The following is a 23,121-nucleotide window of genomic DNA, read 5'->3' on the forward strand; positions in this document are numbered from 1 at the left end:
CCGTGATGACGCACACTGTATAGGCAGGGTGCACGGCTGTAACCATCACCACGCCAGTTCAGAGGAATGATGTGCAACCGATGCCAGAGAAAGTGCATGTAGACAGAAAGTAGTTGAGAAATGCTGCAAGAGATCAGCAACATTGAGATCCAAACAGGACACAAAAAAAAATTATAATTTGAGCATGAGGGGATGAACATCCATTTAAAAAAAAAAAAAAAAAAACAACTGCCTATGGTCAATGATTCTCAGGACAGTGACATATCTGCTTTCGGGAATATCCCTGGTTGAAGAATTTGCTGAAATGCTTGATAAAATTGCAAATGTTTCTGCTTGCTAGACTTACTTTTCATCAACGTTTTATCCTAATGCATCTTAGGACATATATTGTAGCTGTGTTTTCAGTGTGATTGATGGGTGGTGACGGATGATGGTAATCACTAGAATGGGAATATGAAGTCTCAGAACACCAACGTAATGAAGAATTTTGCAGTGATGGCAGCCCGTTGTACACAAGCAATGAAAAACAAAGATGGTAGACAAATATTATATTATTATTATACACGATTTATATAGTGCCAACAGTTTACGCATCGCTTTACAATGTAGAGGGTGGATAGCACAATTATAGTACAGTTCAATACAGAAGGGACAGGAAGGCCTTGCTTGTAGAGCTTACATTCTAAAAGGGAGGGGGTGGTGGTAGAAAAGGTAGTAGATACGAAGAACGATTTGATGGGGGTGGCTCGGGGACAGTTGTTAGGTGGGTGTGGGATAGGCTTCCCTGAATAAGTGAGTTTTCAGGGATCTCAGAAAGGTGGACAGGTTAGAGGCTGATCGGACATACCGGGGCAGGGAGTTCCAGAGGATGGGAGAGGCTCAGGAGAAGTCCTGAAGGAGAGCATGGGAGGAGGCAACAAGGGAGCTAGAGAGCAGGAGGTCCTGAGAGGAGCGGAGGACAAATATTCTGTGTCTCCTAAGTGCATTGAAAGTGAAAGGGAATAATGGTTTTAGGTTACTTTTATTATTTTCTTTTTAGTAGTTTTTATCATTATTTCAACAGGAGCTCAAATGCATGGGCACATCAAAGCATCACACCAAAAAAGATGGTATCATCTATGGGTTTACAGCTGACACATTTTTGCATATTATGAGTAGACCAGTTTTCATCATCATCCATGCATTATAGGTCTAATCAGTTAAGTTCTCTTTTATTAAAAAAGCTAAAATGTGTATGAGTCAGTCATATACATTTTGGTTAGTGTGAACTGATGTAGCTCCCGAGAAGCTCGCACTACGCCCTGGAAGTCTCATTAAAAGGCAAAATGATTAGATTTCTTTATGCGTGTCTTTTTTTTTTTTAAACTGTTTTTTTTTTATTACACTTCATACAATCTTTGTGCAAAAAATTAATTATTAGATATTTAAAAAAAAAAAAAAAGGAGAAGAAGGATTCTTTCCAAGCATTATGGATTAGCTAAAGAGACAGTTCAGAACAGGTTGTCTGCTTTGAAGCTGTGGCTTATGTAATCAAAACTCTGGCTGCAGCCATCCAAAAAGGAATGTTACTTGTGTGTAAATTTTGCCTTGAGTTACTGAGGGCTGTAAACAGCTGCCTTTATATTGAAAGCAGAGTAAGTCAAATGTCCAAAAGAAGCCCAACATTCCACCTGGCAGTTCAAAAGGAGAATGCAGCATATTAATATACAACATTTTAGATTGAAGACTTTTAGTCCCTATAATTATGTAAAGAAAAATCACAAAACATTTACTTTACTATCTTTAGTGTGTGTGTGTGTGTGTGTGTGTGTATGTATATATACATACATACATACATATACACACACACACATATACACACACACTAATAAAGATAGATAAACTTTGAGGAGGAGGGAACACATTTTGGAATGGCAATGTAAAAATACTAGGGATGAGCTAGACACCGCGCGGAGGAAGATGCCGGACGAGAACACCGGAGCAGAAGCAGAGGATATGAGGAAGAACCGGAGGAAGAAGAAGATGGAGGAAGAAACCGAAGGAAGATAGAAGAAAGAAGATGGAAAGAAGACGACTTTAAATGAAGGAATTGTCAAAAACTTGTCATTTTAAACATTTTTGACACTTTTTTGTGAAATGGTAGGGTACCCCCTTACCATTTCACACGGGGGGGGGGGCGGGATCTGGGGGTCCCCTTGTTAAAAGGGGGCTTCCAGATTCCAATAAGCCCCCCGCCTGCAGACCCCCACAACCACCGGGCAAGGGTTGTGGGGATGAGGCCCTTGTCCTCATCAACATGGGGACAAGGTGCTTTGTGGGGGACCCCAAAGCACCCTTCCCAATGTTAAGGGCATGTGGCCTGGTACGGTTCAGGAGGGGGGGGTGCTCTCTCGTCCCCCCCTCTTTTCCTGCGACCTGCCAGGTTGCGTGCTCGGATAAGGGTCTGGTATGGATTTTTGGGGGGAACCCACGCCTTTTTTTTTTTTTGGCATTTTTTTTTCATTCTATGCATTAAGATAAAAAGCCTTCAGTGTGCAGCAGCTCCACTCATCCCCGGTAATACTTACCAGAGCCTCATCTCTGTCCAGCGATGTCCACGAGTGTCTCAGCCGTCCGCGACTCTCCCTCCTGATTGGCAGAGACACAGCAGCGGCACAATTGGCTCCCATTGCTGTCAAAGTCAGCTAGCCAATCAGGAGAGAGAGGGCGTGGGGGCAGGCCACAGCCCCATGTCTAAATGGAGACAGGGAGCTGTGACGTTGCTCGGGTGCCCCCATAGCAAGCTGCTTGCTGTGGGGGCACTCAACAGGAGGAAGGGGCCAGGAGCAGCGAAGAGGGACCCGAGAAGAGGAGAATCCGGGCTGCTTTGTGCAAAACCACTGCACAGAGCAGGCAAGTATAACATGTTTGTTATTTTTATAGAAAAACAAAAGAGACTTTACAATCACTTTAAGGAAAGCCAGATAATTTTTAAATCTGGAGATGTTACAAGTTACATTTTTTATTTTGCAGTGTACAGAATACACATCGCCTGAATGACTATCTTAGGAATTATATTTGCAAAGCTAACTGAATATAGAAATTAACTATTTAAACCTGTGTGTAATTAAATAGACAATGCATAAAACATGTTGTTTTTTTTTATCTATGAACTAGAACCACTAGTTGTGGTTGCCATAGCAACTAACCCACAGTGCACCAGGTAACCGGTAACCCCATGAGCTGGAAAAGGTACAGCCTTGCTATACTAAAACATAAATGGAATCATGTATTTCAAAGAAGCATTCTATAAACGTGTATGTAAAATGTAATGATGCCACATTGGTAACCCAAAGCAAATCAATAAAATTGCAGTTTTCTGTGATCAACTGCCCTGTAGGATATGCCGTAAAGAAGAGTTGACACGGCAATGTGCATTAAAAAAGCATTCAGGAAAAAAGCACCCGCATTTTCCATCTTTGGCATGTTGATATCAATTGCTGCACAGTAAATAATAGCCCTTCCTAGGAGTTCCTATCTCTGTGCTCTCTCGGTTATGTTCGAAAGCAAGTCCTTACGGTAGTCATTCAAAGCTGACATTTCTCCATCAAAATATATAAAAAAAATAAAATCTTGTTAATAAATGCTTGGCATACCAAAGAATTGAAAAAAGAAGGCGGCACTTTCATATAGTAATGTAAACTCATCCAAAAGCATGCTCCTCTGCCAGGAAGAATTCTTCTCAATGCCACCATCTATTCGCATTAAGCTTTGGGTGATCCCAAGGAGTCATACGAGTTCACTATATATATTAAAGAGACCCAGTCACCAAATTAAATTACCAGTAAAAGCACAAATATTAAATTAAATTGGGAAGGTAAAATGTCAACTGTAGGGTCATTGGTTATTAATCTGGTTTGGTACCACTGAGTGTATTGGAAACGTACTATAGATCGTCGAGTATCTAGAGGCAAGGTTTGAATAAAAAAATCCTAAATCTCCAGAAAATGTTTGGACTTATGCGATTGCTTACATAAGGAGTCCTCCACCTATTTAATGCAAAAAAACAGAATATTTGGTTATGAACAAAGAAGTGGTGGGAGGTTCCGGGCAAAATCCACTTTTGAAGGTTGTCCTTCAATATGTCCTATTAAAAGTTCTTTGTCTATACAAGGAAGATTTAAAAAATATTTAGTTAATGAAGAAAAAAAAAATCTTGAATGTATATCTATATGGCGATATTAGCAAACTTCTAGGAAAAAATAAACATGGGGCTTTACTAGTTACTATTCCTTTTGATATGGACTCCCATGGGTAAACGTGTCTTTTGAGGGGGGTTATTTATTTTTACAACAGGAGCTCTTCAAACAGACCGAGTCGTACAGTGAACACAATTAAAAGCATGCCTAGGTCAACGCTAACTTCAAAAAGAGAACAGGGCTTTAACAAGCAAACCTGGAATGCTAAGCAGAGATGACATTTCATCAGCAATCTGTGGCAGCAAAGGGGGGCCCGGCGGTGTTTTGCATTAGCACAGGAAAAGATTCATCAGGGAACCGCCGATGCCAAGAATTGATACATTTCCCAACTTGTCTGACCCTCCTTTTAGTAGTACCTCTATGTGTGCAGGTATTTAATGTTCAGACCTGCCGCTGGACAGCCTTTCAAAACAGATTTATATATTTTTACAATATTGAAAAGCTTAACTCCAGGCAAACTGCTAAATACACATACAAAATGCATACACGGGAGAGGCTTTACCTGTCAAAGTACATCCATCTAATTCCAAGACGTACACAACCCCATTACACAGCCAGGTAGATGTATTAAGTAATAGTGATGTTTTCTCTAAAGCTGGCCATACACATAGTAGATTTTCTTACGAACATTCAATCACGTGACAAACGTCTTTTGAAAGTACTTCAAGGAATGTTTACTTTCAACATGAAATTGGAGCGAATGAACTTTCTCGAAAACGACATTCATTGCTAGAAATTTGTAGGTCTGCTCGAGAAAAAGATATCCATCCTGCTTCTAAACGTTTACTACTGCCGATATAAATGAACGTCAATTTAACCCCACTAACCATTAGGAAATCAAAAAGGAGCCTGCTTACAATTAAAATTTTCAAACAAAATTCTACTAGTGTATGTCCAGCTTAAATGATAAATTCACCTTTGGGAACATGTTACATGTTCCACCCGCCCGCTGCAGCACTGACAGCGCTGTGGAGGACTGTGGTAGTTCATCTTGTCAGCGAGTATCGGCTTACCCAGGATCTATTAACTGCATTAAAAAATACATTTTGCAGCATATTTCTAAGACAGTGAAGGACATTCACCAAAACTTGGTGACTCAATCACTGGGATTTAAAACACACGCAGCAAGAAGATACCTCTACAGCAGGGATATGCAATTATCCAGCTGTTGCAAAACTACAAGTCCCATCATGCCTCTGCCTCTGGGTGTCATGCTTGTGGCTGTCAGAGTCTTGATATGCCTCATGGGACTTGTAGTTCTGCAACAGCTAGAGGTCCGCTAATTGCATATCCAGGGATACACTCTACAGTGAAGGTTTGGTGAACGTCACATTTACTGCTCTATAAATATATAATTATTTATTAATATGGACCTGCATTAGTATTTTATATTTTGCCTAAAGATATGTGCTGTGCTGATAAGTCTAACTGCCATATATTTTAAATTCAAATGAATAGTATACAGTAAAACCTTGGTTTGAGAGTAACTTGGTTTCAGAGCGTTTTGCAAGACAAGCAAAATGTTTTAATAAATTTTGCCTTGATATACAAGCGATGTCTTGATATAAGAGTAGCGTCATGTCACAACTGAGTATAAAAAAAAGAAGAGAGGAGCCTCTAAGTGTAGCAATATTGTTAAATTTAAAGACGGCACAACATTTAGCAACTCATTGCAACACTTAGAGGTGCCTCTCTTCTCTTTTATACCCTGTAAAAAAAATGCTTTGATATACAAGTGCTTTGGATTACAAGCATGTTTCTAGAACGAATTATGCTCGCAAACCAAGGTTTTACTGTATAGCAACCCTTGGCACCCTGGGGTGCCTTCTAGGTTCTTTAGGGGTGCCTTGGCAAAATGTTTAAAAATTGCAAGAATTGCCCAAAAATTGTCAACAAGCCAGTGAGTAGATCAAGTCTGTTTTTTTTTTGTTACAAAAAGCTACAGGTTTCTATTGTGCACGATTTCCACCTTGGGCACCATACAGGTCAGCCACTGACATCCTCATAATTAATGATATCATTTGACAAGCAGGATGTCAGGCACCTGCACAGTATCCTTGTTTGTGTCTCCCCTGCTCCTCAACATCAGGGTCACATTGGTGGAGAGAGGAGAAAAAATTAGGGAAAAGAGAACCACTGGAATACTAGTCGGTACAAGTTTGCAAAGGTGGTGGAAAATAAAAATAAAAAATCACCTCTAATGTTGGGTTGCCGCCAGGTGTGGATGTTGCTTAGTTTACTTTTTACATTTTAGAAAGGATGCCTTGACTAAAAAAAAAGGTTAAGAAACACTGGTAAAAAACCCAACTGGGTTTGTTGTCGGATTCTGCGGCTGTCAGGAATCACCTTGGAGTAGGGATAGAGTTTCTTCATTATAAGAGATGACAGTTGACGTAGGTTTGGGCATCCTATACAGCTGCCCTTAAATTGACTATCTCAGCAAAACAGGCCATGCCCGTCTAACTATTTAGAAGCCAGAAATAAAATTCAGGTCATACTGGTGACTTTACATTTCTGAGCTGGGCAAAGGGAGGCCTGGGCCGAGCTTGCTTAAAGAGTATGTCAACCCAACATTTCATATTCCTGATATATGGCTACTGTACCATGTACTTCTATGAAAAAGTATCCTAATTTCTTAGTATTGCTGCCTTTATGTGAAATACCTAGTGTTGCTGCTAGTCCCTCTTCATTCCCATCAAAAACCGAGCACACTAGGCAGGAGAGCACAGCGTGGTCAGTTTTTTAGCTATGCTGAGAACTGAACCAGCTGTCCTCCAATGAACAGACTTGTCCTGACTACCCCCCCCACACACACACACACATTCACTGGGAAGCTCAGTGTGCTGCTGCTTCTCCTATGGCTGGCCAAAGAGGAGAGGAGAGACCAGGTCTTTTTTTTTTTTTTTGGAAAGCATCACATCAGGCATACGTAGGTCGCACACGCAAACAGTATGTAAACAGGGTTTGTACCATGTGAGGTATTGCCACAAACGTTACAGCGAGAGCAATAATGCTAGCACTAAATCTCCTCTGTAACACTAAACCGATAAGCTGTAAAAAATGTCAAAGCATTGCCTACAGAGAACAAGTCAGATGTCTAACTTGTAGTTTATTCATTCACAGGTCACAGTGAATGAATGATGCGGCTGTGTGGGTGGAGCCCCACCTAGCTGCATAATTTCAAATGTGACAGTGGCTTCAGGGGAGAGGAACCCCTGCCCACTGTCTCAGAGGGGGGCTTAGAGGAAGTGGGGGGTTGGTGCCCAAATACGGGAGTAACATGTTGCAAAAGGTGAACCTATCCTTTAACAGCCGCATACTAGAACAGAGGTTTTCTTTTAGGTTAGGTTTAGATGTACGGCTAAATGGCCACACCTTTTAAGAGGTGTCTGACAGGCAATGAAGATGTGATATGGCGTTCGCACTCACAGTCACAGGAGTAATTTGCATGCATATCTCATAAAGAGTCCACTGATGAAGCTGACAATCATAGGACTACTACAGCGATTGCTGCCATCTTCCTAGTCCGTGCCAAGTGGCTGCCCCTTTGCACACTGACCAGGAGGTAAAGGAGTGGCTCGCTCGGCACTGTTGCCATTCACAGAATGTGATATCATCATTCTGTGAACAGAGGTGGTGCTGAGTGAGCACCCCCCTGTGTTCAATGTGCAAAGGGGCAGCTGCCTGAAGAGAACCCAAGAGAGCGCAGTGATCACTTTAGAGCCAACTACTACAGTGATGCCCCGCTTTCACAGCTCTCCTTCAAGTAAGAGATATGAATAATTACATTGGTCCAACCTGGGCCAATAAAATTATGCAATTAGGTCATAACTTGAGTTCAGCTTTAAACACATGCAGTGATTTGCATCAATTTTTCAAAGAGCAAAAACAAGCTTGAGAAGTCATTGACAATGTTAAAGCTGTCCATAGATGGATCAATAGTCAACCGCTTCAGCTTGGACTGGCCAAATTTCAATCCAGCTATGGATGGTCCTGTCCAAGAATGGGCTTGTTGGAAGACTTTAGTTCAATCACCGGACTCCTCCACTGTTGGAATACTTTGACTCAGCGAGGAGGATTCCCATATTCATCTCTACTATGTGGATGGGGGGAAGACGTTTTTTTTTTTTTTTTTCGTTCAGCCCACGAATGGCCAACTTTATTGCAATGCACAAGAACATCCTTAGAAGATCAGATCTAGTGCATTGCCTGTAAAGATCACGTCTTTTTTCACTGAAAGTTGTTTAATTTTTTTTCTGGCTTAAAATAAAGAAAAATTGTTGTTTAAAAGAGAAACAAAACGATCCCAATCATGCATAGTGTAAATACATATCTGAAATATTTTGTGAAGGAAAATAAGGAAGTCAAAGCAGACCTGGAATGCTTTGATAGAGCAGAGAGAGCTCAGACCTGCACAGATCCTGCTAGTCCCATCTTGTTTAAAGGCTGGACTAGCTGCCAGACACCTCAAGGAAAGTCTGTCAAGAAACCACTCTGACAGTCAACTCACAATGTTATCAGCACACACCTCAGAAAGGTCACACTGGAAACAAGCTCAGCACTCGGGATTATCAGCCGTCAAACCTGCATACAGCAGCTTGAGACAAACCATAACCAATTCTGCAGTGTGAACCAGCCCATAAATGGCAGATGGTGGATTTTAATTGAAAGCACGGCTCTGGATTCAAAAGACGTGCTAATAATCAGGCCATACATGAGGGATGCAACTGATCTGATGAGTGATCCGTCCATCTTAAAATTGTATTTCACCTTTAGTAGATCTTGGCGAGTTACAGTGGGGACGGAAAGTATTCAGACCCCCTTAAATTTTTCACTCTTTGTTATATTGCAGCCATTTGCTAAAATCATTTAAGTTCATTTTTTTTTCCTCATTAATGTACACACAGCACCCCATATTGACAGAAAAACACAGAATTGTTGACATTTTTGCAGATTTGTTAAAAAGGAAAAACTGAAATATCACATGGTCCTAAGTATTCAGACCCTTTGCTGTGACACTCATATATTTAACTCAGGTGCTGTCCATTTCTTCTGATCATCCTTGAGATGGTTCTACACCTTCATTTGAGTCCAGCTGTGTTTGATTATACTGATTGGACTTGATTAGGAAAGCCACACACCTGTCTATATAAGACCTTACAGCTCACAGTGCATGTCATAGCAAATGAGAATCATGAGGTCAAAAGGAACTGCCTGAAGAGCTCAGAGACAGAATTGTGGCAGTCGGGAGATGGGAGAAAGTTGTAGAAAGTCAACCATCACTGCAGCCCTCCACCAGTCGGGCCCTTATGGCAGAGTGGCCCGACGGAAGCCTCTCCTCAGTGCAAGACACATGAAAGCCCGCATGGAGTTTGCTAAAAAAAAAACACCTGAAGGACTCCAAGATAGTGAGAAATAAGATTCTTTTTTCTGATGAGACAAAGATAGAACTTTTTGGCCTTAATTCTAAGCGGTATGTGTGGAGAAAACCAGGCACTGCTCATCACTTGTCCAATACAGTCCCATCAGTGAAGCATGGTGGTGGCAGCATCATGCTGTCGGGGTGTTTTTCAGCTGCAGGGACATGACGACTGGTTGCAATCGAGGGAAAGATGAATGCGGCCTAGTACAGGGATATCCTGGACGAAAACCTTCTCCAGAGTACTCAGGACCTCAGACTGGGCCGAAGGTTTACCTTCCAACAAGACAATGACCCTAAGCACACAGCAACTCTTGAATGGCCCAGCCAGAGCCCTGACTTAAACCCAATCAAGCATCTCTGGAGAGACCCAAAAATGGCTGTCCACCAATGTTTACCATCCAACCTGACAGAACTGGAGAGGATCTGCAAGGAGGAATAGCAGAGGATCCCCAAATCCAGGTGTGAAAAACTTGTGGCATCTTTCCCAAAAAGACTCATGGTTGTATTAGATCAAAAGGGTGCTTCTACTAAATACTGAGCAAAGGGTCTGAATACTTAGGACTATGTGATATTTCAGTTTTTCTTTTTTAATAAATCTGCAAAAATGACAACAATTCTGTGTTTTTCTGTCAATATGGGGTGCTGTGCGTACATTAATGAGGAAAAAAAATGAACTTAAATGATTTTAGCAATATAACAAAGTGAAAAATTTAAGGGGGTCTGAATACTTTCCGTCCCCACTGTAAAATATTTACCAGATACATATATCTGAGCTTAAGGTTCTAGATCTGTAAGCACTAAAATGTATTTATTTTATATTAAGCCAACCAATTACGGATCAAAATTCAGCTGGTTCAGCAGGGACCAGCTACATTTCAATCTATCTATAGGCAGGTTGGTTGTACAGATTCCTTGTACAATCAGCCTGTTGGAAAATGTTCACTCGATCAGCACCACCAGCTATAGTCAGTGGCATGATTGAGTGTATTCTGATGTGTGGAAGCCTCCCTGCTCTCAGAACACCACAGCTTTCCCTGGTTGAACGATAAAAAAAAAAAAAAAAAAAAAGAGAGAATGAATCATACTACCTCACAAGAGTGCAGCGCTATCCTTTAATAAATAAAGTGCATAAATCAAATAAGAGACAATCAATCTCATAAAAATAACACAAAAGAGAATGTAATCAGAGTAAGTCCAGCTTTCATTAAAGTCCATAAAATAAGGAATCTTGACTTTTACCACCATATTGCCCTTCATCCCACCTATGGGTGTGCTCTCACCTGCTTAGATAGACGCCACTATGCGCTTTTGCAGTATTATAGTGGAACTGTTCCACTGGCTGATCGATCTCGGTCCTCATCTCCCAGCGCGGTGTCACTCATATGGAAAGCAATAGGAAGAAACCCTAGGGCAGAACGCTTATAGTGGTTTTTATTTCAAATGTATAATTCAATCACATTTCAGAAGTAAAAAAAAAAAAAAAAAACGATCTGCCCTACGGTTTTTACTATTGCTTTCCATATAAGCGACACCACGTTGGGAGCTGCGGACCAGGATCGATCAGCCAGTGGAGCAAGGCCACTATCATACTGCAAAAGTGCATATTGACCTCCTTTAGTTAGGGAGGGCCATCTCAGCAGGTGAGAGGACACCCATAGATGTCCTACTCTGCATTTGTACAGGTGGATGGATGCATATTGGTGCTAGTTGATTTTCATAGTATTTAGGATTTGTACACTCAGGGATACTGAGTATTTATCACAGATATATATTAGATAAGATAGATATTTGATGTATATTAGCAAGATGGTGTTAATATAGGTATAGTGCGGAAGGTTTTACACATTTATAGAAAATTAAGCATGTATGGCCTTCCTTAGAGAGAATGCAACGGAGAGTGTGGAGCAACCCAAGAAAAAAAAAAACGTAAAAATAAATAATAATAATAATAAAAAAATAGTACAATCTTGCCACTGAATTCCAAAATATAAACAGCCGGGGGTGATCCAGCAGACTTTTGGAATATAATTTTCTACTGTAGCATTCACCCCCAAAGGGGCCACTGAGAATGATGCCAAGGTGTCCCTTGCTAGTACAAGAGGCTGCCTGCAACAGTCTCAATTCCACCCATATCGATAAAACACAGGCTGAGTCTACGGGACTGAAGGAGCGGTGTATACAGTGCTCCTAAAGTGCCCCTGCCCATTGAAATCAATGGGGCAGCGCCAACGAAGGTTTTAACCCTTTTTCGGCCGCTAGCGGGGGTTAAAAGTGCCACGCTAGTGGCCGAATAGCGCTCCCAAAATGACGGTAAAGGGTCGCGCTTTAATGCCCACGCCTCGGTGTGAAAGCACCCTTATCCTAATTTTTTCATCCTATGTCAAATTGAGATTTCCCCTCATCTGTTCCTGAGACACAACATTCTCTCTATAGTGTAAAGCAAATACCCCTTCCAGATAGGGGCGCACTTAGGTTTTGTTAGCACTTTATAACCAGAAGAAAGCGGTCACTCCTGACCAAAGAATTGTGACCAGGACACCCCGCAGGTGCACAAAGAGGTAGGATGCTTGTGAAATTATTGACCACATATGGCCACGTGGTAATTTAGAGCAATGTAAATGACCTAAAGTGACCATATTAGGTCAATATCGGGAGTGAACGCTTCCTTCTGGGTTTGGTGCAAACCAGCATTTGGACCACACCAGAGTTGTCACAAGAACAGCTGTTCCCTTTGGAAAGATTCACCTTCACCTTGTGTTTTGTTGATAACACTAACATTTTGGTTTTCCCATCACTTTCTGTCCCAGTGAATATTGTCCAAAAGACAAAGAGGCTAGCTAGCACACAGGCAGTAATAAAACAAGGGTTTTAATTAAGATCTTCTTTAATATAAATATATATATATATATATATATATATATATACATACACACACACACACACACACACACACACACACACACACACATATACATACACACACACACACACACACATACATACATACATACACACAAACAGCTGTTCAGATCATTCAATCCACACATTCTGAACCAGGGGTAGGCAACCTTGGTACTCCAGATGCTGTGGAACTACAAATCCCATGAAGTATTGAAAGACTGACAGCTATAGGCATAATTCCCAGAAGCATAAAAGGGATTTGCAGTTTCACCACAGTTGGAGTGCTAAGGTTGTCTATCCTGGCTTTGAACCAATGAGCTGACCTCCTTCCTTCTGTACACAATATGTGTGTTGCAAAACGGCATCAGAGTCATATAGACAACAAATGTGGGTGTGTATGTTCGTCATGTGCCCACGGGCTTCAGCATGCTTTCAGAAAGCTTCGCCACTACTGGAATCCTAAAATAGGCACGCCATTTAAAGAGGAACTGCAGTCTGCTCACATAATTTGTTATAAAAACATCTTTGCCATTCTGAAGCTTCCCTACAACCACTTTGCATATTATTTTATATATACTGTGATTCTGTACTTGACAAATATACTGTAGAAATCTCCCTCCACTTAGTCTGGCTGCATCCATTTTAACTGTGGGCAGCTAAAGCTGCTGCCTGTTCACTTCCTGGATTTACACAGACACACACCTCCAGCTCTGTAGCTCTCATTGGCCCTCTTATTCCCCCCTCCCTTCCTGGCAAACTCTGACAAGAGTGAGAGGGAGAGCTGTGCATGATGTCATAAGCCTGGGCTTTTTACCAGACAAGAACCTGGAAGTGGGCTGTATAAGGTACCGTATTTATTGGTGTATAACACGCACCCCAATTTAAGAGGGAAGTTTCAGGGTAAAAAAAACTTTAAAAAATAAACCACTTTGAAGCAAAATAATGGTCAGTGAGCATCAATGCAGCCTGATTAGTTCCCATCTGCAGCTTCAGTGCAGCCTGATCTGTGCCCATCTGCAGCCTGATCTGTGCCCATCTGCAGCCTGATCTGTGCCCATCTGCAGCCTGATCTGTGCCCATCTGCAGCCTGATCTGTGCCCAACTGCAGCATTGCTCAGTTTCCATCTGCAGTCTTGCCATTATATGTGCTACCATCGAGAGATAGGTGGGGACGAGCGCTGTTAAAATAGAGTCGGATCTCCTTGTGTACTCGGCGTCACGCCCAGTACCGCCACTTGGCCCGGATCCTATGATGGACATAACGCCCATCCAATGCCAGGACATCCATGCTAGGAGCCGTCCAAGGGGTGGGACTGAGCATGACTGCGAGCCGAGTACACAGGAGATCTGGCTCTATTTCGGCATTGCTCGTCCCCTCCTTCCCCTCGGTGGCAGCCTATATCGGCGTATAACACGCACCCACAATTTTCCCCCTATTTTAAGAGGGAAAAAGTGTGTGTTATACGCCAATACAGTATTTACTTGCATAAAGATTGAATAGATGGAAAGTTGAAAAAAATGACTGAAGGTCCGCTTTAAAAAAGGCACATGTTCTTATATGGTTAAGGAAGGGTGTGGCTTGGGTGGCCAAATCTTTCTTTAAAGTGTGATGAAAGGCTACTGGAAGGTACAATATATAAAAAAAAATTTGGAGCATTATAATTTTAATCAATGGTTTTGAATAAATCAATTATTCTATTGCAGCAAATGAACACAGAAACGCAACAGCTGGTATATTATTGTCTGCTCATGTTAACAGACAAATCAAACTCTTAAGTATCACAATAAAAAAAAAAATAATAATAATAAATTGAGATATATATATATATATATATATATATATATATATATATATATATATATATATATATATATATATATATATATATATATAAATCTATATCTATATCCAGGGCTAATTTTCAGTGGGAACGCAGTTCCGGCACCTCCAGCACTGGATGTATGTAATGACAAGGAGTGCTGGTTTGTGCTACAGTGTCTATTGATGCTGGCTGCTGGAGGATTTATTGTTGCTGGAGGGGATCTATTTCTGCAGGAGGGTTGATTGCTGCTGCGGAGGTCTACTGTTACTTCTGGGGATCTACTGTCTCTGTAAGGGATCTAGTTTTGCAGTGGGGGGTCTATTGTTGCTGGGGTGGTCAGTTGTCGCTGGGAGGGATCTACTGTTGAGGGCGTAGTCTATTCTAGCTGGCTGCTGGAGGGTCTATTGTTGCTGGGGGGTATTTTGTTGTAGGTGGTCCATTGTTGCAGGGAGGGGGGTCTATTTTACGGCTTTTCTCCTTATCACGAACAAATTCCATACAAATTACTTAGTACCACAAATGTTACTTGGTTCTGTATTCTCTATATGGGGCAGTGCTGGGAGGTGGGTAGGGGGTGGAACCAAGGACTGGTGCTCAGAGTTAGGTAGGGGTAACTCTGAAAAAGGGGAGTTCCTGCACCTATTCTCTGAGAAAAAAAAGCATAGATAGATAGATAGATAGATAGATAGATAGATAGATTAGATAGATAGATAGATAATAAAATAAGAATAATAATTACATAAACATGTGGAAAAGCACACATTAGGATCGATGAAGGGCCCCTGTGCCAGGCCATGAGCATCTACCGCTTAAACGTATTTACTTGTCTGGGAGGCATTGGTCTAGACAATTTTAGCAAACTTTGCCAAGATCAGCTCATCCTGGTACATCCCGTGACCGCATATTTTTAGTAAACAAGTGAAACCAAGCTTGGCGACTTAATAGAAGCATACAGGCTGAACTTGTTCCATTAATGCTAGGGCATGTCATATTTGTAATTACATTTCTTTTACATGCACTTATCCAAAGGATGGCTTTGGCTTTGTCATAGGAGTCCAAGTTTTGCTTCAAATTACATCCAACTTTATTGATAGTCAGCAGGTCAGAGCATGAATTGGGATGTTGTTATTGTCAGGTTTATGAGGTTAAGGAGAATTCTGGTAATGCTGTAACCCAGTTGATGTAATGTCTCACTTTTGTAAACTAGAATTACATGTTCACAGGTATGAAGGCAGCCAGCAAACCTGTTATTCACAAGATTCCTTCTACAACCGCATTGTGGCATCCACAGATATCCTACACACTTGTCCTCAGAATCACCTTTGATCCATGTACTCCCAGTAGAATCATATCAGACAGAAAGCTCACCTCTTCCCCTCAGAAAAAAAGGTCATTTTTGAATGATCTGTATGGTTTGCTCATTTACCAAAATTTTATTATGGTCACTATTATTCCAAACCAATTATTTTTTTTACACTACCAGTTAAAGTTTTAGAATACATTCCAGTTTTTACTGAAAATGTTTATATATATTTTTTTTTGTTAGATTTTAGTTTTATTCACTTTTTTAACCATTGTCTGTTGAGCTGTGGTTGAACACCAGCTCATTGCAAAAGGCACAAAAAAAAAATGTAATTGTTCCCCATCATACATGGCACGCACTGTTTAAAAAAAGAAAAAAAAAAAAAAAAAAAAAAAAGCATGTCTGCATGTTTATGCAGCACAATGCACTGCATGTCAATGCATCAGTGTGTCACAACGCACTGCAGTGCATAGAATTGAATGAAATGCCATATTGCGCCATTTCAGTAAAACTTTAAAAAACAATAAAAAAAGCAAACAGTGCAACGTGTTATAATGTATGCATCACCTCCCCTATACGGTGCATGCCACCACCAGAGCATAATGTGCCCCATCTGGTGTGTAGGAGCCCTTACCCAGAGTGTTGTATAAACGTTACATTTCCCTCATTTATAAAACTGGATCAAGGTGAAATTTGGTAACTGCCTAAAAATAAAAGTTACTAATTATACTCACTTAACCACTTGCCTACAGGGCACTTTCACCCCCTCCCTGCCCAGGCCTATTCTCAGCACTGTCACACTTTGAATGACAATTGTGCGGTCATGTAACATTGTACACACATTAAAATTTTTATCATTCTTTTCACGCAAATGGAGCTTTCTTTTGGTGGTATTTAATCACCACTGTGTTTTTTTTTTTTTTTTTTTGTTTAGCAAAAAAGAAAAAACAGAAAATTTTGAAAAAAAACACAAAAACAAAAGTTTTTTCATAGTTTGTTATAAAATTTTGCAAACAGATAATTTTTCTCCTTCACTGATGTGCGCTGATGAGGCTGCACCGATAGGCAACGTGGACGCCCTCCTGGCATTTTAAGCCCGTGCTGTAGCCGTCTTTCGGCTATAGTGTGGGCTGGAAGGGGTGAAAGCAGAGGTGCACCAAATGGAAATTTTGGTGCTGAAACTGAAACTGCAGGATGCACTTAGCTGAAAATGATAGTTTTTAAAAAATATTTATATTTTTAAATTGTATTATATTCGACTTTAATTAATATAATCAATTTAAACTAATATGAATTTATTGTCGGCCGTTATTGGCACCTTTAGTGCAAGAAAAGCTCAAGAAAAATGCAGTCTGCAGTCTCTAAGCATCTTTTGTATCATGTCTGCAGTCTCTTACTTAAACTTAAACACATTGCTAAATAGTATTAGCAAAATTTCCATTCGGTGCACCTCTAGTAGACACGATACAGGAGATGGTCAGAGACTGCAGACATGATACAGGAGATCAATGCTCCCTCATCAGTGCCCATCAGATGCAGCCTTGCGCCAGTGGCCATCAGATGCAGCCTTGCGCCAGTGGCCATCAGATGCAGCCTTGCGCCAGTGGCCAGATCATACAAAGCCTGGGCAGCCGCAGTAACATAGTCCCGCCTCCTATGTGGTGCCACCTATCACAGGAAGTGGGATTTGACACAGGGAGATCGCCGCTCTGCCTGACAAGGAGATTGGGAGGGGGGGGGGGGCACGTCAGGATGACACCCCCCCACCCAGGGCAGACCACCCCCCCTTTTTTTTTTACCATTGTTGTAATAGCGTTTTTCAGCGTTTTAAGCAAAACTAATCTCCCATAAAAGCTTATGGTTCAAAGCAGTTTTCAGCATTTTTCAGAGTTAGAGCATTTTTACATCTAAAAAAGTCCTCTCAAAACCCACTAGTTCTGTTTTTTTTTTCCCAGCTAGAAAACGCCCCTGCCAAAAACTGCTGATAACAGCCTATATGTGCATAGGATAACATGCTGGGGAATTTGGCTGCAGAAGAAAACGCCCGAAGCCAAAAACAGCAGCTGTAAAAAACATACAGTGTGCATGAGGCCTAAAACTCATTTTGGTTCCCTTTTGGACTGTTCAATATACTACCCGTTTATCTTGCAGGAGATCTTGTGATCCGATAACTTCCTGTCCACTCCACCTGTCCTGACTCTTATTATACTGTTCTTTAAAGATTAAAGAACACCCCCCCCCATGTTATGAACAACAGGAGAGGGATGGGGTTCCATAGTTCTATGCGGTTTCAGTAGGGTGAGAGCTGACATTCTACACAGAAAGCGTGAAAAAAATAAACAAACAAAAAGAAGGTTTTAGCTGGGTATACATAAAAGAGAAGCTCCAGTCTCCCCAAAAAATTAAGTCAGCAGCTACAAATAATGTAGCTGCTGACTTAATAAGGACGCTTGCCTTTCCAGGGATCAAGCAATGTCCTCAGCTGAGCTGCTTTTTCAATCGGCTTTGCGTCCAACCACCTGCATCATAAGTAAGGGAAACAGGCAATGAAGCCTTGAGGCTTCACAGCCGGTTTCCCACTGTGCATGTCATGCTGCACTTTGTGAATGGTCCCATAGTCTTCTGGAATCTGATGTGTCCCAGAAGGCTGCAGGGGAAGGAGGGGCTGAACTTCCGGCTCAGATCTCCATGCCGCATCTGACCGAAATTGGGAGCGGGTACCTGTCAAAACCTCCCCAAAAAGTGCCAAATGCGGCAGTGGAGGGGGGCATGGGGAGGAAGTAAATGAGCGGACCTTCCCCTTTTGGGTGAAGTTCTGCTTTTAAGTAGGTCAAATCCAGTTAATAACCTAAAATGGTATAAAGGGTAAACATTAAACTGAACATTTTAATAAATACTGGAAACATGGGGTAATCTAAAAACTTGACTGGTAGTGCATATTACAAAACATTACAGGATTGTTTTTTGAGGGTGAATCTGTCGACATGCTACTCTGCACCTTGTTGTGCCAAACAAGTAACTGAAATACATTCTGTGCATCCAGACTTGTGAACCAAGCACCCCCGTCAGACAGCCCAGCTAGGTCCCTTGACCATTCCTGCAGCGCATCCTGATCAAGAGCACATCTCCAGCCTGCTGACTGGATAGCGAAGGAGCAGAAGCACATGAAAAGTCATCCAAATTCTGCTCTCTTCTTCTGTCAGCACATGTGCACTATGGCAAAGTCTGACTGGCTTCTTGGGCTGTCTATTCCTTCCTTGGTCACAGTGTAGGTTAAAGTGGAATGCAGATATCAAGAGTTAGATACATAAACTAGTTGCATTTATAAATTGAAGTATTTGTTCACAAAAACATAGTTGCATTGATTGTTTTTGTAATCTCTGCCTGGATACCACATAAAGCCAAGTTTTCATGGCTAACTATTTTCCTGCTGGGGAGATAACCCCCTCCCCAATTTCTGTCCAGTCATTATAATAGGAAGTGCGGTAATCTCTCTATAATGTGTTTTGCAGTGGGGGGTTGACTGGAGGGACAACTGAGCACTGCGGTGGACCAGATCAACAACACTCCCAGAATCGTGAGTTTCTGAAGACTTCAGATGGCGAGTTCTATGCAATGGAGGGTGAATAAATGTCATCAGCACACCAAGGATTCCTTCAAAGGGTCCAAAGCTTTATTTATGTGGTCACATGATATACATACAGCAATGTTTTGGAGCCATGCAGGGACCCTTCATCAGGCAAGTGAACACATGATGTTCAATCGAGGGGCGCTGACCATGTGGGCTCCAGGAGAGGTAGTCACTTTCTTCTTCAATAGGTAGCATTGGGGCTCAAGTTGGGCAACAATGTCACTTTAATGAAAAAGACTACATGGGCTAAATGTCCTTCAGAAAAATTCTAGAACTTAATTTGCAGCAAACGTCATTTAGTAAGGCAGGCCAACTCTCGCTCTAAGAATTTTAGCCACAGTTATTAAGCGTTAGCAAATACTACACTGGAAATAAGAAGTGAAAGAAGCGTTTCACTTCTTCAACAGACTTTTTGTCATCTCTCATACAAACAACTCTTAGTCTGTAAGCAACCTACAAGAGAAAAATATGAGTAAGTCTCCATGTGATAATCAGCTGGAGCACATGTGACAACACAGTGAAGGCACTATCTAGGTTTGCTAATGTTTTCTATGCTGGTCAGCTGATCGGTGTTGTCTTGGTGACTACTATGCATACAGTTCATATTAAACAAGATTAACATACCTTTGCGATCCTTGGTTTATGGAGGGATGGCCTTTGCCAAAGCGCCCGAGTCAGATCGCTGAATAAACTATGTGACTGCAGACGGCATAAAACAAAACTCACATCCCGCATATTAAACCGTACGCGATGAATTCCAGATAAGCTCCAAAGTATTGCAGATCTATTTACTTTCAAGTTGCTATCCTCGGGAGACGGCCTGGCCAGACACTTCCTCTTCCAGCCAGGTGTACAGGATATATTATCCGCACTGTGTTTATTCAGTTCACTTGCTTGTTTCCTTATGGGGAGGAACTTGTTTGAGGGGAAATACATTTCTAAAACATCCTATATACTCTGTCAAGACAAAGTGCATAAAACAAGTCTCAGAGAAATGAGAGGCATCAGCACATAAACTTATGCAAGTACTGAAAGGAAGGCTAGAAAAATCATGATTTGCACTTAAAGGACAAATACATTCTTAGGATCCCCATTGATGGCTTGAATTTCAGCTGATTCCTGCCTAATCAGCTGAAATTCAAATGATGGGTGGCCTTGCAGGCACCACCCAGCTCAACAAAATGCATTTAAAATTTGACTTGGCTGAGTGGAAAGTTATTGGCCAAACTGTGATGGTAGCCTACCAGATTCAGCCATTGTTGGGCAGTGCCAGCAGCTCCCACTGCCTTTGTAAAATGGGGCTTCCTCCATCCATGCTGTTTAGTATGGATGGGAGGGGGTATCAAGCATTTTTCTCTCAGGTCACTTATGTGCTAAATGCCAAAATTTGAGCTATGCCTAGCCTTCAAGCAGAATTGAAGAGAATTTTTTTTTTTTTTAATCTTCGGATAGAGTAAGGCCAGCCATACATGGGTCGAATATTGAAAGAATTTCTTTGAAAATCTTAAGAATTTTTGTTCGAAATTTGCACTATTCGTGAGCTACAGCAACGGACGATTTTTTTGTGCGGCCATTGAATTTGAGTGTTGGAAATTTTTTGAAAAACATACAATTTTCTAGTGTGCAAGAAAACAAAATACCAGGAAAGAAAAAGATTCCCATTTTAATAATTCCCAAATTATTTTGTGCTGCAACACGAGATGAAATTGAAGGCTTGGTTGGTTGAATTTCAAAATGAATGGTGGCATAATCGGATCACAAAAACGCACAAAATTTCTGATTTTCAAATTTGACCCATGTAGACCTGCATAAAGGGAGGGTTTAGACACATCAGGGAGTTTTTTGCCATCCATGTCCCACTTGGAAGATTTCCTGTCATTTCACATATCATAACCAAAACAGGAAGTGAGAGGAAATCCCTGGTCTTAATCAGGGTCACCAGAACTAGTGTCCCCATTGGAAGACTTCCCCCTTTGTTCCGGTTACCACCCAACACTTAGGATTTTTTTTTTTTACTTTTACTTTCAGCATGAACGCTCCCCAAGACAAATAGAGAAGGTGAACCCCCACCCTAATGGGGGACATAGGTGTTCTAATCCCTTTCCACTCTAGAAAATGAAAAATCATAATTGTTATGCTTAAATGAATGTTCAGACAAAAGGTTCCCATAAAAATATTCCAGCAACCCATAAACAGAATTCAACTACTCCCAAACAAAAGATCACTCTGTAAGAAAGCTGAAACTAGCCTGTCTGATCTGGGGGTGCAGTAAAAAAAAAAAAAAAAGAATTCAGGGGGCAGATTGTCAACACACATTTTATCTTTTCCAGCTAGCTCTCCCTATTTTTGTGGCTCCCTGCTGGCACATACTGTATATGAGTCACTGACATTCTACCGAGATGTGAGGAACCAGTATTCCCGGTTAACTTGCTGCACTTCTATACCACAAGTCACGACACCCAAGTCACATCTGACATTACTTCCGTGTAGTGCAGAGGTCATGCTAAAATGACCTGTGACAAAAAGGGCATGTACTTAAGCCCATGACACCAGAGTCCCCCCCTATCACACCAGTCTCTCCATTACATCAGATACCCCCCCCCCCATCACATTAGCGTTTTGCATTCACATTAGGGTTCCCCTAACACATTACAGCAAGACCCATCACAATAAAGTCCCACTTTTACCTTAGGGTCATCAGTCCCATCTTCACAAATATAGTCCTACCCCTTCAAATTTTCACTGATGCATCACAATAGAGAGAGAGTGGGAGGTGGAGCAGATCTGAACGAAAGCAAAGCTGTATTCTTTTGAATGCCCTCCTTGGGATTCATTTCATTTGTTTCTATGGTGCAGGCGGGCTGGTCACCAGAGCCATAGCAATGATTGATGTCAAGCATCCTAGTCTCCCCCCGCACCATAGAAACACACAATGCAGGGCAGCAGATAGGGCCAAGACACTGTGTTGGCTGCCATCCTGGCTTCCCAACTTCCCAATACTGATATAATTTGTCCAGGGGGGTATAACTGAAATGTGGGGGGGTTATAGACCCATCCCAGCTCCCCCCTAGATCCAGTCCTGCTTCATAACATTTATTTGGTGGAGTGTAAAACCTTATGCTAATAGGGAGGGGGGGGGGTGGCAGGAATAAAGTCAATGGACAACCTGTCTGATGACTTGGTACCACAGACATGAGATGGTCACTGGATCCTTCAATGAAAAAGCTGGATTAGGGAGAAGAGGTTTATCTCTGCTCTATGGGTACCTTCACAATAAGGTCATTGGTTTTGGTTTGGAATCAGATCATTCTCCGATAGATTTTTCTTCCCCTCATCTGACATCCATCCCCCCCATCTTTACATTTGTAGACACAAAACTTATTCCTGATTAAGTTAATGTTCACACCAAAAAGCACCTTATAAAAGGTCTACAGTTATACACTTTAGATGGGTGTTGTATTGCTTAGTTTAGCGGTTACCTGCAAACAGCAAAAGGTGCTGGCCATTGATCTGTACAGAGAACAAATCTGACAGCCACTGCTAACAGCTGCCGTGGTTTGCACAGTGTGTGCAGGCAGTGTTTGCAGCCACAATACCAATGGCTGCCCGTGTGAATTCAGCCTCAATCTCAGGACTGGCTGGATAGAGAAAAAAAAAATACTTTTTGAGAAGTAACAGTTCCTGTGTATTTCAACTATGTATTTAGTCATTTGCCTGGAGTTCAGCTTTATTCCATTCACAATGCAAAGAGGTCAGGAACTGCATGTAAATTGTAACAGAAAAAGCACACACTGCCCGGAGTA

General features: G+C 41.5%; 1 protein-coding gene across 4 annotated transcripts in view; it reads right to left on the bottom strand.

Annotated features, from left to right (window-relative positions):
• DAAM1 (dishevelled associated activator of morphogenesis 1) overlaps positions 1 to 23,121 on the bottom strand; it is a 295,359-nt gene that overhangs the window by 213,272 nt on the left and 58,966 nt on the right. Inside the window, exon 1 of one of the 4 annotated variants that reach the window (XM_073609933.1) lies at positions 19,943 to 20,104. The exons of the other annotated variants lie outside the window; for them this stretch is intronic. The gene's annotated coding sequence lies outside the window, so the exon portion shown is untranslated. Of the gene's footprint in view, positions 1 to 19,942; positions 20,105 to 23,121 lie in introns of those variants that run through there. 4 annotated transcript variants of the gene reach the window in all.

The sequence above is a fragment of the Aquarana catesbeiana genome, linkage group LG13 (assembly GCF_042186555.1).
Source record: "Aquarana catesbeiana isolate 2022-GZ linkage group LG13, ASM4218655v1, whole genome shotgun sequence".
NCBI classification, from domain to species: domain Eukaryota; kingdom Metazoa; phylum Chordata; class Amphibia; order Anura; family Ranidae; genus Aquarana; species Aquarana catesbeiana.